The following is an 11,514-nucleotide window of genomic DNA, read 5'->3' on the forward strand; positions in this document are numbered from 1 at the left end:
ATAGTCTAGTTGTCTTTACAAGAATTGTTACAAAAATATCCTGAGTTTTTCTACAGTACACTTCTACTGATCTTCATTAAGTTTCAGCTTCGACGACATAATTTAGGCATCATCTTCACCTTCGTCATCCTACATAAATTAAGAGTTTATGAGTAAAAATCAAGAGCAAAGGAAAAGGTAACTCCGAAGTATCATTTCTTACTGGTTCAAGATGACTTCGTGCTTCGTCTCCAGCTTTCTCCCGCCCACCTTTTGTCCATATCATTTTTATAAATCTATTGGAGATGCTTCGGGCGAGGTCAGGCATATCATCCAGGATTGTTGGAGATAAGGTGAAGTTGGGCCTGTTGACAATTTTTCCGTGTTCGCAGCCGGCCTTCAGAAATGCAGCAGCGGTCCCTCGAGAAGCCACCCAGGCACAGAAGTCACCATGCCCAGCTATGACTTCGTCGAGCTCGTCAATCTCCCCCTCAATGTGTTCAAAGGTTTTTGGTAGATCTTCAGCTGAGGGGGTAAATTTTTCGCTGCTAGCTCCAACCGAGTAAAAAATCTTTCTTAATCGTTGAATGCACCTGTTGCTAAATTCCAGACATTTTTCTTGAAGATTTGTCAGTAGTTTTCTCAAATCTGAATTCTGCTGAGCTTCGGCTTCAAGTTTTTCATTGAGATCTTGTTTTTCTCGTTCGAACTGCTCGGACTGGCGGAGAAGCTTCGAGTTTAGTTCTGATATTTTTGCTTCAGCTTCCGCCAGTAAGCCTTCGGCTGCCTGGAGCTCAAAGTTCTTTTTCTCAAAAGCATCTGATTGCTCCTTTATTTTGTTCTCTAAATTTTCAATTATAGCTTCGTGCTTCTTATCTTCTAGATCTTGCTGCATCCTCAAAGCTTTGCTTAGAAGCATGCTCTACAAATAAACAACCTTCGTTAAAGAATATTGCCATTATTAAAAAACAATAGAAGTTAGGGAGAAGGATGTTTACCTTGAAATTTGAATAAAATAAGCTGCCGACGATATGTTGTCGTCGGTAGCGGCTGATGTCTGTCTCTAGCTTCGGAAAACCGATACTCTTTGATAGAGTACCGATGACCTTAGCTCCAGCTGAGTCCCGGATGCAGCCCAGTTGTTCGTCATCAATGCCCCCAAATAGGAGGGCACCTGACTTGTAGCCGCAAGACTTGGCGTAGTCTTTAAGTTCTTCTATTTCGTCCTTCGTCAGTTTTTGCCCAACTAAGTTCTGGAAAGAGTAGGCTTCGTCGTCCGAAGGGTCTTCGGCTATTTCTTTTCCTTTCTCAGGCACTGTGGCCATGGTTTTTTCAGTAGTCGCACCAGCTTCTTCCGCAGCCATGTCTTCCAAAATCTTGTTGATATTCTCAATCGTGGATTTTAAGTTTGTATCTTCGGCTGTAGCGGCTTCGGTAGCCGCGACCCCCGAAGCTACGCCCTCGACGATTGCTGTATCTTCGGCAGCTGCCGATTTTTGGATTGACGCCCTTGGCGGCGTCTTATCGATAACTTCAGTTACCGCAATGATTCTTTGCCGCTTGGGTTTGCTTGTCTTCGTCTGATCCGGCTCGTCCACCTTTCGAAAAAGCTTCGTCAGTTGGAGCCCTAGTGGACTTAGCTTCGTGGGCATGGGTTCAGTCATTACCTTTAAAATTTCATCCACGTCGCTGGTAGAAGGCGGTGTGGGGGACCCCTCTTCTTCGGGAGATTGGCGCTTCGGAGTGGATATTGTTCTTTTCTTGATAATTTTCTTTTTCTTTGCTGGTCCTTCTTCACCTCTGATCAGAGTTTCGGTTTCAGCCACTCTTTTTCTTTTGTGGCCTTCGGCACCCTTATTCAACTGCTCATAGTCTGGATACTCGAGGCCCAGGGCATCGAATACTCGGTTCAGCCTTCGCTTCGGTCGGGTGCCGAAGGCTGCTGTCATTAATTGATCCTCCTTTTTGGAGTAATTCCCCAAGATTTCATTGCACATTGTCTCAACTGTGTCTAACCACTCTTTGCAGGGTTTCTTAAAGTACTTCTTGAATTTAAAGTGATAAGGCAGACGAACTAGCTCCCCCTCCTTCTTCTCTCCCTCCAGCTTCGGCATTTCCCACTCTTTTAGAGTAGGGAAAACCCTGAATGCCAAGAATTCCTGAACTAGATCCCTGGTGCCAATATTTTTTGAGATAATTTCAAATTCACCCAGAGCAGCCCAGGTGGGACCCTTTAAATCACCGATGCGGCAGCGTGGCCTCGTCTCTCCGAAGATTAATTCCAGAGGGCTTTGTACCAATTTTTCTCTGTCTTCGTCAACTTTTACGTAGAACCACTCAGACTTCCAGCCTGCTGGCCATTTGCTTCGGTAGCTGATGACAGGACACTTTGTTGTCTTCCGGTAGGCAAAATTGTAACAGCCGAAATTATCGTGTAGTCCGTCTGTTCTGGCCTTTGTTTGGTAATGTAATTCGTGGGCTCGGCAGAAGCTGTCGGCAAACGGTTCCACAGCTTGGCTTCGGAGGGCCCAGATATAAACATTGAGTCTAACGATGGCGTTAGGAGTCAATTGGTGAAAATAAATGCCAAATTTTTGCAACACATCTCCAATAATTCCATGGAGAGGAAATCTCAGCCCAGCTTTTAAAAAGCTTTTGAAAATTACAATCTCATCCTTCTCTGGCTTCGGGGTAGACTCCTCTCCCCCGAAGCGAAGTAGCTTCTTCTGATCTTCATTGAAAAAACCTGCTTTTACCATCTTCGCAAGGTCAGCTTTTGAAACAGTTGATTTTCCAAAATCCAGGTGACTGGGCTTGCTGGGTGTAGCAATGTCGTAGTCATCTTCGGAGTCAGTCCCATCAATGTTTTCTTCTTCGGCTGTTGTCGGGTTTGCTTCGGCACCAGGCCCCTCTTCCGCAGTCACTAGACCGGAGCGCTGCATCGCTTCGGAGATGGGCACAGTGCCTGAACTTTCGGCTTCGTCTCCCTCACGAACAACTTTGGCAGTAGTTCGCACTCTCGCCATTTGATTCTGAGTTTGGGGAAGTCAGAAACCTTTTTCTTTTTTCTTTTTTCCCGAAGCTCTTCTTTCTGACGAAGCAAGCGTCGAGACGGACCTTCGTTCGATTTTGGGATTTAAGCTTCGGCTATGATGGAAAATTTCGGCAGCAAAACAGTGCAAATAGCAATGAATGCTGTGGTAACTTCACACCTACCTGCTTGTTTATATAGTACTGCAGGTAAGAAGGCGAAGCGGCGGAATTGTTACACCAGGCGCGCCGTAACTTGTACTCGCTGCGCAGTGGACCGCAAGGATCAAACAGTAACTCTGCAAGGTGGGACCGACACGCGCTCGGAAGTCGGATCGTTTCTCCGCAACGAGCTCAGGGAAGGTGTTTTTTGGACCTTCGGCTTCCCGAAGCTGAAGAGGCTTTTTTCACGGGTCAAGCTCGTTACGAAGAACGATCTAGCACCGCGAAAGGGGCTACTGTTGGGGTCGTGCTTCGGTGCGCCGAAGGTCTCACACGAAGAAGCAGCTTCGGCTGAAGTCGTCTCCAAGAGATGGCCGAAGGTCCCTTTTCATGGAGCTTCGGCGTTTTAAACCGACATAGAGATAGAATGACCTTTTTATACATATAGGTTTGAGTCAATGCTATAAACTTTCGCAAGGGGCATAATTGTAATTTGTCACAGGCTGCGACCTGTGCCCATAAATAGATGAACAGTACCTCTGTACTATTCACGTGAACCTGTCATTTGCTTTCACATCACGCTTGTACTTTTGCCTTCTGCAGGACCGAAGGTACATTTGTAATTCAAAGTCATTTATATTCATTAATACAGGTAGAGATAATTCTATGATAATATTTAAATGTTTATTCCATATTCTATGATTTATGTGAATGCTTCATTCTTCGTTGTTATGCTTACGAAGGTATGTCCTTCGTAACCTTCGTCCGAGATGCTTTATATCCCGAAGGGATATATCGTTATGGAGGACGAAGGATCTTAACACTTAACATTTTTTGTGTTGCCTTGTTCTTAATTCTTAGCATTTGAGAACAAGTCCCCAACAGATCCCGTTATCAAGATGAATACAATCAATTCCTGACCTCGCGCGAGTGCTAGAAAAATCACTCGACTTCTATCGAGATCCTGATTAGCATAGCAGCTACTCGACCTAGCATACTAGTATCCATCTCAAAAAGGAATCCTAAGTTCATGCAACTAGAGGTTTCAAGCAACTCCTACACTTAAGTGCACATTACAATCCTACAAACATTAAGTAAAGTAAAGTAGCATATATAGATACGGTTATGCATAAAACCGGGGCTTGCCTTCAATTGCTGGGGCTACGGGGAGATTCTTGATGGCAGTCTCAGGAGCTTGCTCCTGATCTTCCTCGTGGATAGCTCCTTGCTCGGGGATGAGCACATACTCTCCGTTAGCGAAATTGCAATCTAATGGATGCAATGAGTAAGATACATGCATGATATGATATGCAATTTAGCAATTAAACTTTGAGGGTGAATGATCATTTTAATAAGGTAGGGCTTAATCTTGCTACTCGAAGATTTTGGTGGTACACTTAGCAAATTAGGGTCAAGCTTAGTTAAGCTAAGTGGTAAGTCTATTTTGGTGTTCCACTGAATTCTTTTTAATGTTTTAGTGAGAATCTATCAAGATTTTTAGTTGAACTTATTGGAGCGAGGGTTATTCTTCCTCTCTTTCCTTGTATTTCTCTTATGCTTTTAAGGTGGGTTTGAACTACCAGTTATCTTAATAAATTTCCAAAAATTCTGTAAAAATTACAGTGGCTTCTTACTGGTGTGTAATTCTCTGTCTTAAAAGTTGGGGCTTAAAAAGAAAGTGGTTTTCTCTGTATAAAATTATCAATTATTAGGGCAGAGAGGGTGTTTTGAACTACAACTCCTTTTTAACATAGGGTTATTCTCTAAGACATATTTTTGCTGGCATTTAGATGTTATAACATGATTTTGTTTAAATTTTTAGCCATTAATACTTATTAGTTATTTTGCTATGATTTTCTAGGGTTTCTAGCCAAAGGGGTGCTTTCTACTACCATTATATTTGAAAAATATCAAACAACATATTTCTAAATTTTCCTATCTTCTTCTTTGTGCAAGAGCAATCATTCTGAAGTTTAACAACTTTTTGCTTAAGGGAAGGGTGGTAGGAATTATTTGGACTAAATGGCCTTTTTCATGAAGTATTGACAATGGGTAGTATTTTGCAGCTTTCAATTGGGTTTTGCATTTTTTTCTGGTGGCCTATTTCATTATTGATCTAGTAAAAATTTATTTGCCCACTATTGCACACTTTTTGGCTTGCTTATGATTTAATTGAAATATGGCTTAATATCAAGTTCTATTTGTTTACCCTAGTTAAAATGATGGACTGAGGTGTTTATCATTTTTGTAGTGGGGTTCTAGGGGTTACAAGTCCACTGGATTTTTATTAACAATTTTGAAATTGTTTTCAAAATTCTATTAATTGTTTCTCTAGTTGATCAGTGCCTAATAAAACATTTCTTCTAGAAATTGCTCTGGACTAGGGGTCCCTTTATTTTTCCTAGGTTCTCTATTACTTAAGTAGGCTAGAAAAATAATTGCATTCACTGTTCATTACTTTCTAATACCTCTTGATTTTCTTAAGTTTTGGGCAAAAATGGCTTTTAATAGATAATCCTACTTAAATTTCCAATACTGGGGTGCTCACTATTTTTAAACAGTGTCTAAATGAGGTTTGAGCATCTACATTTTTTCTTAAGCTTAGCACAGAAGTATAACTAATTTCTCTTACTTTACTAAGGTTTGGTCAGTTTCTGTAATTAATTTCAAACTCTAAAATTTAAAACAGAAAGCATGGGGTTCAGTATTTTTAATTGATAGTCCATAATATTTTGAATCCAACAAAATTGGTTTGGCCAAATTTGGTTGAATATAACTCGAGATATAATTTTTCTAAGTTCTCTGCTGAATTTAAAAAGATTAAATAGAAATGGATAAATGAAAAACAGTTTTGTGCTAGGGTCCCTGGCGAAAGATCTCAAAGGAATTACAGACAGGTCCCTGGTGCACTATTCACATGAGTCTACGGTTCTGCAGAAAACCCCCTAGGGTTTCTGGAAATCAAACCCGCGGTCCTTCCCAAATGGAACAGTGGCCACGGAGGAAGAAAGGGGCGGAGGGGCTTACCGACGGTGAGGCTGCTCTGGTGAGGTGGTCGAGGTTGTAGGGGAGGTTCCGAGGGTCACGGTGATGTGCGGGTCACCGTCAGGGATGGCCGGAGTCGGCCGGTCCACGTGCGCAGGCGGAGGAGCTCATCGGCGGCGAGGAGTCCGGCCTGCTCATGGTGCAATAGTTCAATCAATTGGGTCAGAGAGCTTCACTGGGTGCTAGGGAAGATGTGGGTGCAAGGAATCTGAGAATGACTCACCGGATTTCTCTGCCCACACATGGCGGCGGGCGACCGAAGTCCGGCGAGGACGATCTCGGGTTTCCGTTGAGGTTCTGCCGGGTCCGAGGGCTTGGAAAGCTTCAAGGGCAACTGGCGAAGCTAACTGAGTGACTGATGTGGCTTGAAAGTGGCTGTGGGGAGCTGGCCACGGTGGTCGAGGCTCAGGCAGTGATGGCGGGCGGAGGAAAGGCTCGCAGGAGCTAAGGAGGGGCATCTGGCCAGCGAGGGTGAGCACAGGGTGAGGTGAGGCGCACCCGGGGAGGCTTTATAGACGTGGGCGAGCGCGGTCGAGGGGAGGTTCTGACAAGCGCTCGGGGCGTGCGCGGGTGAGCACCAGTGCGCGCTCTGGCGTCTGGCACAGCGTCGAGCACGAGGCAGCGCAGAGAGAGGTAGTGTTCAAGCGTGGTTGGCTCCAAATCTTTGAGATTATGTCCATGATCCCGTTGAGAGATCTCTTCCCCTGACATTCCTTTGTTGTTTGTGTGTGGAGGCTTGCAAGTTTCGCTGACTGGATCAAGAGATATGGAGGGGTGAAGATGGGTTTGTCTCACTGCCGAGCACAGAGAGAAGATCTTGGGTTTGACGTCTCTAGAGCACGCATCCTGATGCCATCTTCTGGTATGAGGTAGAGGGGTTAGTTAGACACATTTTTGTCAATGGGAGCATTTGGATTAGAGTCAAGGATCAAGGTGAACGTGCTCGATTTTTGTTCAAGGGCTGAAAATTCAGAAATCTGAATTTCAGATTTCCCCATTGAACTTCCACTTAAATGGCTTGTTTGGAGTTTTTAACAAACTATTTTGGCCAAGCTTTCGTAATCTTTATTGTAGTTTATTTAGTGTACTTCAATGTTTATAATTGGCCTAAGCCATGATTTTATGTTCTTCATGGTCTTTCATCCCTTTTCTTCATTTCCACTTAAATAGCTTAATTAGGGTTGGTATTAGGGTTTCAACTTTTTTCTCTTTTTGAAAATCTCATTTGTTCTGAACATGATTCTTTAGATATAAACTTAGTGGATCTTGTATTCTTAAGTTGATTTGGGGCTTATGCTCAATTTGGCTCACATGAAATGATGGTTCTCGAGTTAGCACTGAGAAAAGCCCTAGGTGACACTAGGGTGTCACAGCCTTCCCCCTTAAATAAATCTCGTCCCGAGATTTGGGTCGGAGTCCTCCCGGGGTGAAGCGAAGGGTGAGACTTACATGAAGTAGGTGCTTTATTTGTTAGGGCAAACTGCTCTTCGAATGTCATTCTCTTTGCAACTTCAGAAGGAAGTCCTTTTAACTTTAGTTTTATAATTACTTCATTCTGATTTAAGATCATTTTTTTGAATTTTAGATTCGAAGGGCAGGATGAGGGGTTGGGCATGATTACGTACCAATTTCCTTAGGTAGGCAATCGGGGAAGTTGGAACGCAGAAATTCCTCAGTCTCCCAAGTAGCCTCTTCCTCTGAGTGATTATTCCATTGGATCTTATACAACTTGATTGATTTAGCCCGAGTTGATCTTTCTTTGCAATCCAGAACCTTGGAAGGGTACTCTTGGTACGATAGATCTGGCTCTATCTCCAATTCTGGTTCTGCTATGATCTCGGTCAGCAATCGAACACACTTCTTCAGCTGGGATACATGGAACACATTGTGGATGGTAGATAGTTTTGGAGGTAACTTCAATTGGTATGCCACGGGTCCACATGCTTCTATGATCTCATAAGGTCCAATGTAACGAGGGGCTAACTTGCCTTTGATCCCGAATCTCTGCACTCCCTTGGTGGGTGATACCTTCAAATACACAAAATCTCCCACCTCAAACTGGAGAGGTTTCCTCCTCTTATAGTGGTAACTCTTCTGCCTGGCTTGAGCAGCTTCTAGATTCTTCCTGATTAGTTTGACCTTCCTTTCGGCTTAAGTCACTAAGTCAGGTCCGAAAACTTCTCTTTCTCTAGGCTGAGACCAATTGAGGGGTGTCCTACACCTTTTCCCATATATAGAGAGCTTCAAAGGGTGCCATCTTTAGGCTAGATTGATAACTGTTGTTATAAGCAAACTCTGCCAAGGAGAGGTGCTTATCCCAGTTCTTGCCATAATCGATCGCACAAGCTCTCAGCATATCTTCAAGAATTTGATTTACCCTCTCGGTTTGACCATCAGTCTGTGGGTGGTAAGCTGAACTTCTGATTAGCCTGGTTCCCAAAGACTCTTGCAATTGTTCCCAAAATCTGGCAACAAAAGGGGCTCCTCGGTCAGATACAATAGTCCAAGGCAGTCCGTGCAAACATACGATCCGGTCAATGTACAACTCTGCATACTTTTGAGCCTTATCAGTGGTGTGCACTGGGAGAAAATGTGCCACTTTCATCAGTCGGTCCACAATAACCCAAATCGAATCATGATGACGAGAGGTGTTGGGCAGACCCACAATGAAATCCATGCTGATGTCATCCCATTTCCACGAAGGTATAGACAGGGGTTGCAAAGCTCCAGCTGATTTCAAGTGGCTTGCCTTTATCCTCTGACAGGTGTCACATTGCGATACATATTGGGCTATCTCCCTCTTCATTCTGGTCCACTAATGCAAGGGCTTCAAATCATGGTACATTTTGGTGCTCCCTGGATGCATGGAGAATTTGGAGAGATGGGCCTCATCCAAGATTCTCTTCCTGAGATCCTTATTTTTAGGAACTACCAATCTGCCTTCAAACCACAATATACCCTTTCCATCTTGGCAGAAACATTTATACTTCTTGGTCTTCTGATGGAGGTTCTCCTTGATAATCTGTACTCCCTTGTCACCGAGCTGGGCCATGATGATCTGGTCTTGCAAAGCTAGCTCAATGGAAATGTGAGACAAAGCACCAGAAGAAATTACTTCAATCTTCATCTTGCTCAACTCATCACACAAGGTGTCAATGTGAGAATCCATCCTGACATAGTTGCATTGCAACTTCCGACTCAAGGCATCTGCTACCACATTGGCTTTTCCTAGGTGATAATGTACCTCCAGGTCATAGTCCTTGATCAGCTCTAGCCATCTTCTCTGCCTCATGTTGAGATTGGCCTGAGTAAAGATATACTTAAGGCTCTTATGATCAGTGAAGATGTTGTAGTGGGCTCCCATCAAATAGTGCCTCCACATTTTTAATGCATGAACCACGCCTGCTAACTCCAAGTCATGAGTGGGATAATTTTGCTCATGAGGTCTGAGAGCTCTTGATGCATAAACAATGACTCGGTTATCTTGCATCAAGACACAACCTAGTCCAGTGCCAGAGGCATAACAATACACATCAAATGGCTTGCTGCTGTCGGGTTGCGCTAACACTGGTGCTGTGGTCAGATGTTGCCTTAATGCATGAAAGGCATCTTCGCACTTCTGACCCCAAACAAACTTGGCTTCTTTCTTCAACAGCTCAGTTATGGGCTTCGCAATTCGAGAGAAATTCGGAATGAACCTTCGGTAATAACCAGCTAATCCCAGAAAACTCTGAATCTGACGGACAGTCGTTGGCGGCTTCCAGTTCATCACCTCTTGCACCTTATCAGGATCAACAGCTATACCTGCCTGAGAGATAGTGTGACCCAAGAATTTAATCTCCTTTAGCCAAAAATCACATTTTGACAATTTGGCATAAAGATGGTGCTCTCGCAGATGTGGCAGAACCTCTCAAGTTATTGGGCCCACATGCACCTATCCTTGTGTCAAAGACCTCAGACGGCTATGCATGTGCACCAGATAACTTAACATGATCTGTCCGAGTGCCCCAAGGACCTCAGATAAACCACTTACAACTAGAACCGCGGGATTAAGTAAACACAAATCACACACCAACAAATTTGCAGCAAAAATCTTATTACCAAATTTTACATGTTACATCAAGTTTTACAATGAACATGATCGGAGTGATTACAAAAGTGATTCAAAGAAATAACTTTGAATTGTTATAAATTGTTTATAAGTTTGAAATATATGCTAGCTTAAGTGACCATCCTCAATAAGAAGTATGGAAGAAGTACTTAGACTTATAGAAGGTCGTGCCCACCGGCGCTTAACACCAATCACAATCAAGTGACTCGTAACCTGAAGCAACAATGGGTAAAACCCTAAGTACGCAAGTACTCAGCAAGACTTACCCAACTAAAGAAAAGACTCTCAAGGGTATGCTGGTTTTAAAAGGATTCAAGGAAAGGCTTATCAAGAATCAAGGACTCTGTTTGCAGAAAAGCTTACTATGAGTGGATCCTTACTTTCAACATTTTAATGCTAGATTAAGTATTAATAGACCTTGTTTGCATATAGTCTAATTTCATCATCACATTAATCCATACAACATGATTTTTGCTCATTATGATTCCATCCATGACTTAGATTGCAAGTCAGTGACCAAGTCTTCATATCAGAGAAGTAACGGCGATCCTGAATCGATCAATACCCAGCTGGGGATCTCCAATCACACGACATATGTAGCACTTAACCCTTGCATAGGTCAACTCGCCACTAGGGTTCTTAAGACCAGATCAGGTTCACGCCAACCGAGAGCACAGATACACCACCATCCAGCCTCTTGCCATGGAGGGTACACGCTACTCTCACCATCTCTCCACTCCCATTGTGTGTTATCTTATTCTGGTATTAGTCTGCCCGAGGCAAAGCTTGTCCATGATGAGGCATGTGACCATTTAAAAGGTCCTCGGTCAGCAGGCCTACATTCAGTATAATCCTTAATCAACCTAGGTAGAACATCACCTGTTCCTAGCCCAAGTCCCGATTTAAGTACTTCCATCCTTAGGATTGTTTGTGTTCCTTAGAATGAAAAGAGCATTATAGGGAACTTTGCAGTAAGATCCCACCATTGCTCCCAATGAAAATATTCTTGTAGGCAGAAGCCATCCTTCCTCAGGATAACCCCTGAGCTAGGCATTAACGCAAAGGACAACCTCTATCCACAAGATTTACCTCTAGGCAAGGCTAAGCATTTTTGTAAATCATATTTTGATACTTCATCAGAAGTATCTATAAAGGGATGTATTTCAAGGTAGGCAATGCATCAAATG

The sequence above is a fragment of the Zea mays genome, chromosome 8 (genome assembly GCF_902167145.1).
Source record: "Zea mays cultivar B73 chromosome 8, Zm-B73-REFERENCE-NAM-5.0, whole genome shotgun sequence".
Lineage (NCBI taxonomy): Eukaryota > Viridiplantae > Streptophyta > Magnoliopsida > Poales > Poaceae > Zea > Zea mays.